Source organism: Pristiophorus japonicus, chromosome 3 (genome assembly GCF_044704955.1).
Source record: "Pristiophorus japonicus isolate sPriJap1 chromosome 3, sPriJap1.hap1, whole genome shotgun sequence".
NCBI classification, from domain to species: domain Eukaryota; kingdom Metazoa; phylum Chordata; class Chondrichthyes; family Pristiophoridae; genus Pristiophorus; species Pristiophorus japonicus.
In genome coordinates, this window is record NC_091979.1 from 85920664 (window position 1) to 85926663 (window position 6000).

At 45.5% G+C, this 6000-nt stretch overlaps 1 protein-coding gene across 1 annotated transcript in view; it reads right to left on the reverse strand.

Moving 5' to 3' along the window:
* The window catches only part of galnt3 (UDP-N-acetyl-alpha-D-galactosamine:polypeptide N-acetylgalactosaminyltransferase 3 (GalNAc-T3)), a 116445-nt gene extending 112964 nt beyond the window's left edge, over window positions 1-3481 (reverse strand). Inside the window, exon 1 of the mRNA XM_070874592.1 lies at window positions 2916-3481. The gene's annotated coding sequence lies outside the window, so the exon portion shown is untranslated. The remainder of the gene's footprint in view (window positions 1-2915) is intronic.
* Window positions 3482-6000: the final 2519 nt, after the last annotated feature.

Here is a 6000-nt window from a genome sequence, read left to right on the forward strand (position 1 = left end):
TTCTTTAGTCGCAGGCCTACCCAGTCCAGTCGGCGTAGCACCTCCTCCAAGTTGTGGAGGTGTTCCTCGGTGTCTCGACCCATGATAAGGATGTCGTCCTGAAATACGATTGTTCCAGGGATGGATTTGAGCAGGCTGTCCATGTTCCTTTGAAAGATAGCGGCTGCTGATCGAATGCCAAACGGACACCAGTTGTAGACAAACAGCCCCTTGTGCGTGGTGATGGTGGTCAGTAGCTTGGATTCTTCGGCCAGTTCCTGGGTCATGTAGGCTGAAGTGAGGTCCAACTTGGTGAGCAGCTTGCCGCCTGCCAGCATGGCAAAAAGATCCTCCGCTCTCGGAAGCGGGTATTGGTCTTGTAGTGACACTCGGTTGATAGTGGCCTTGTAGTCATCCTGACCGAGCCATAAGTTTTTAGGACAGGGATGATGGGACTTGCCCAGTCGCTGAATACAACGGGCAAAATTATGCCCTCTCTTAGCCTGTCCAACTCACTCAATTTTCTCCCGCATCACATACGGCACAGCTCTGGCTTTATGGTGCACTGGTCTGGCGTCCGGGGTGATGCGTATCACTACTTTGGTTCCTTTGAAAGTCCCGACACCAGGGTGAAATAGTGACTCAAATTTCTGTAGGATCTGCGAGCATGAACTTCGCTCCACAGATGAAATGGCGTGCACATCCCCCCATTTCCCATTCATCTCGGCTAGTCAGCTCCTCCCCAAAAGCACGGCACCATTTCCCGGGACAATCCAGAGTGGCAGCCGGTTCTCTGATCCATTATGTATGACCACCAACATTGCACTGCCTAGCACTGGGATGATCTCTTTGGTGTACGTCCGTAATTGCATGTCAATGCGTTCTAGTTTGGGTCTGCTAGCTGTGAGTGGCCATAGTTTCTCAAATTGTTGGACACTCATAAGTGACTGGCTGGCCCGTGTGCAGCTCCATGTGTACTGGGATGCCGTTTAATAGGACTTTCATCATTATAGGTGGCGTTTTTGTATGAGCTGTGGATGTTTGCCACCTGAACCCGCTGAACTTCAGCGTCTATTGGTGTGTCCCAAGCATCTCTTGCAGACCCCTCTTGTGTTTCACCTGCCTTGTAAATTAGCCTCGCTGCAGGCTTCCTGCACATTCTGGCTGAATGTCCACTGAAGTTACAATTTCTACAGATGAATTGTTGGAACCTGCAGGTTTTTGCAGCATGTCTCTCCCCGCACCTCCAGCATGAGCTGAGATTGTTGTGAACAAAGGGGTTGTTACCAGGCATTCCTCTCTGATTGTCTCTTTGATTACTCTTGAGCACTATGTTAGTAGGTGTCAATGGCCCCATCCCGGGACGTATTGTCCCTTGTGATGGTGTAAATGTCCGTTCAACCTGCCATTGTCTCTGTTGATGACCCACTCTAGAGTTTGTTACTGCCTGGGTGGTGTCGAATTGCCCTTGCCTGCCTGCGGGGTTCTGAGTCGCATTTACAATGTTAACTCCCTACTCCATCGCCACGTTGGGAGCAGAGTTGCGCGCGTATATTATTTTGGTTTCCTCCTGCCCCGCCATGAAGGTCTGAGCCATCAATGCCGCTGCTTCCAAGGTCAAGTCCTTGGTCTCAATTTGCTTTCTGAAAATCCTGGCATGCCCAATGCCCTCAATGAAGAAATCCTGTAACATCTCCCCCCAGGCAGGCGTCTGTAAACTTACTGAGGCTGGCCAAGCGCCGAAGGTCCGCAACAAAGTCCGGTATGCTCGGTCGTTCCCGACGTCGGTGTGTATAGAATCGGTGTCGGACCATGTATATACTGCTCGCTGGTTTGAGGTGCTCACCGATCAGTTTGGTGAGCTCCTCAAAGGTTTTGTCCGCTGGCTTCTCATGTGCGAGCAGGTCTTTCATCAGCGTATACGTCTTAGGTCCACAGCTGGTCAGTAGATGCGCCCTTCGTTTGTCAGCCACTGCCTCTCCCAGCCAGTCCTTCGTGACAAAGCTCTGCTGGAGCCTCTCAACGAAATCGTCTCAGTCCTCACCAACACAGTACCGTTCCTCTGTGCTACCGGTGGCCATTCTCGTGGGTCGTTGATTCCCGTTTCTCATCGCCAAATGTTGTGTCCTTACACATTACTATAAATTCACACGAGGCACATTCTGCAGACAAAGTCACTCTGTGACCTAACCTTTATTCACAGGACCAAGATGTGATGAAGGTGGGTGGAGCTTCCCCTTTTATAATTGAAAGACCAGGCTAGGACAGTCTCCCACAAGTTCACCCCCTGTGGTCAAGGTGTGCATTTCTTAGGTGTATATAGTATGCAGTGTTGTTACATGAAGGTTACATACATGACACTTGAGCTGTTAGTGCTCCCACAATTGCACATGGTAGGCAATTCGAGAATATTGATTCAGCACAAATGACGGAACGGCAATATATGTCCAAATCAGAATGGCGCGCAACTTGCTATTTTTCTCCTCGATGGTAGAGGTCAAAGGGGAGGGAGGTGATATCAAAGTAACAATGGTGACGTGTAATGCATCCTGTGGACATATATACTGCAGCCAGTGTGCACCAATAACAGATATTAAGTCCAGTGGCAGAACACTGATTAAGCAAACTGCTCTGATTTGGATGGTGCTAAGCTTCTTGAGCATTGTTGCAGCAGAAAGTGACAAGTATTCCATCACACTTCTTACTTGAGCCTTGTAGTTAGTAAATAGGCTTTTTAGGGGTCAGGTGGGCCACTCTCACAAAATTTCGAGTCCAAATTTGACTCCAATTATATTGCAACTCTAGTATGACAGCAAACTGGAAGCTGTTTAAAGTTAAACTATACACACACACCTTTAAAAATCAGTAGTGTAGTATTTTTCTTTAAAAAGTTTGCTCTCTTAAATGTTTAATTGACAGAGTGAAAGGTGGCTTACCCCGCGTGCTGGCTTCTGGAAGTGCCTCAATAACTTGTAGGTAAATGACTGCAAATCACCACCGAAAACCTGACGCTCTCGGGAATCAGCCTTCAGCTCAAAGGTGATCCGGAGACGATCTTCAAAGAATTACCGTGCATAGAATACCTGGATGTGTTTTTTTTTCTCTCATAAAATGAAACAGGAGGTGGCGATTAACTCGCCGGTTTTAAAAATGGGCTGAGAACGGGACCCAAATAAATCAGCTTTCACCAGGGCTGTGCGATGCCGTGACGTAAACAGGAGTCTCAGCGTGAGCCATCCCTCCGGGCTTGTCACTTCCAGCCTTGTCTTACTGAGACCACAAAGAGACCGTCCGAGCAACTTTGTGCAGCGCTCAGCCCAGTGTGACCGAGCTGCCCTGCTCGAGCGGCACAGGCGGACGAAACGTTCCACGGGGACTGCCCTCGCGCTCGCTCTCAGCACCAACTTCCGCCTCGTTGGACACAGGTGTGTACACAGGTGTGCGTACCCACTCAGGTGGGCGCGGACCCGGGCGCGCATGCGCCAACTCCGCTCAATTCCAGGTGAGCTTGCTCGGTGCGGGGAATTTAAAGGGGCCGCGCCACCGCGACTGCATGGCCAAAAGTTGCACACATCATCGATCCGTGCACACAGATCACGTCCAAACTTAGGTGTGTAACACCGGGAAACTCGCTCAAGTGTTTTCCGAGCTGGTTATCAGCGTGTTGAAATCGGCGAATAAATTTAAGAAAGTGAACGATACGAATATTAATTTCTGGATGGATTCACCCGCTGACCAAAACTGCTGCGACGCTTTGTGAAGTATTGAAGCGAATCGCACTCCAGCGGATGCAGCCGCTGTAGAAAGAGGACCGTGCAATATTAAACCAGCTCCAGTAAAGACAATTCGAGCAAGTTATCCAAGCCACACGGTCACTGAAACATGAAAGAATGCACCTCGATGAGTTGTACCAACCTGTGTAAAAGTTTCCTTTGGCACGAACGTTGCCTCTCGATTTATTTACATTGTCAGTGTATTGACGGAAGTTTTTCTTGATCAAAATCAAGTTTTTTCTTCCCGTCCCTAACTTTAAATCGCAACACGCTGCATTCCGGCTGAATGACTACAGTTTGTTTGCGAATCCAGTTAGCTGAATGCAATATTTCAAAAATGGCCAAAAAACCACCTTGCTACTGCAAAAAGTGCCATCCTGTTGGGCAGAATTCCGGATACGGAGATATTTCCAAACACGTGCGACCAACAGGACTACAAAATCCTTAAGCTCCTGAATGACAACATGAGTTCCGATTCCCTGCTGTTCTATGTCGGATCTGAGGATACGGGAAATTACACATGTTTACATTGTAGAACATGTGTTACCTCGAGACAATAGTTCGTATCTGTCTAAACCAAAGCCAGGAATGGTGTTTTAAATTTTATTCTGCCTTAAAATGTTTCGAAATTCTACGTTTCGAAAACGCCTCCTGTGAGGATCATTCTTATTACTTGTACTTATGTATTTTATGTAAAGTTTACTGTAAACGACTCTTAAAATTTTATTTTGTCAGAATTCGCGTGCCTTTCAGGCATGGCATCAATCTAATTGACGAACAATCATTATGCAAAGATGACAGCAATATTCGGCCAAAAGACTCGGTAAAAAAAATGCGGAAGAAAAATTTAACGCAAAGTAATACTATATCCTGTTCTATTGAAACGTTTAGTTGTTTCATTGGTTGTTTCCAAAGAGATAGACGTGTCATAACATTTGTAAATATGTAGGTAAGAAAATTATGATAAGAGATTAAAGAGCATTACCTTTAAATAATAATTGAGTTGAAAGGCATCATTTTAAACTGAATGGCAAATATAATTTTGATTACATTCTTGTTAACCATTTGTCAGCTCTATATGATGGGATATAATTACACCAGGGAGAGTCAGTCAGAATTTTAAATTCATTCACAATTTGTGAGTGTCACTGGCAAGCCCAGCATTTCTTGCCCATCCCTAACCACTACCTTCTCAAGGGCAATTAGGCAAGAAGTGCTGGTCTTGCCAGCAATTTTCACATGAACACATTTTTTACACTTCCCTTGAGAAGGTAGTGGTGAGTCACCTTCTTGAACTGTTGCAATCCGTGTGGTGAAGGTACTCCCACAGTACTGTTAGAGAGGGAGTTCCAGCATTTTGATCCAGTGACGAAGAAGGTTGGTGATATATTTCCAAGTCAGATGTTGCGTGACTTAGAGGGGAACTGTGGTGGTGTTTCCTTGTCCTTCTAAGTGGTAGAGGTTGTGGGTTTGGGAGGTGCTGTCGAACACAGATATGCTCAAAGGTAGGATCAAGCATAATGTCTGGAAATTAAGAGAGAGGAGTTGGAAATCTGTGCATTCTAAGTTATTACCCATTTTAAGAAGAGGCAAAATTCACATTTAAGGAGATATTTCATAATTCTCAACAAAAATATATTCCAATGAGAAGGAACAACTAAGAGAAGGGATAATCATCTGTGCCTAACTAAGGAAATAAGGGATGGTATCAAATTGAAAACAAAAGCATACAAAGTGGCCAAGACTAGTGGGAGGCCAGAAGATTGGGAAACTTTTAAAAGCCAGCAAAGAATGACTAAAAAAAAAGATAAATAGAGGGAAGATAGATTATGAAAGCAAACTAGCATGAAATATAAAAACAGATAGTTTCTACAGGTACATAAAAAGGAAAAGAGTGGCTAAAGTAAATGTTGGTCCCTTAGAGGATGAAACTGGGGAATTAATAATGGGGAACAGGGAAATGGCAGAGACTTTGAACAAATATTTTGTATCGGGCTTCACGGTAGAAGACACTAAAAACATCCCAATAGTGGATAATCAAGGGGCTATAGGGAGGGAGGAAGTTAATACAATCAGTATCACTAAAGAAGTAGTACTTGGTAAAATAATGAGACTAAAGGTAGACAAGTCCCCTGGACCTGATGGCTTGCATCCTAGTGTCTTAAAAGAAGTGGCTGCAGAGATAGTGGATGTATTGGTTGTAATCTACCAAAATTTCCTGGATTCTGGGAAGGTCCCACCGGATTGG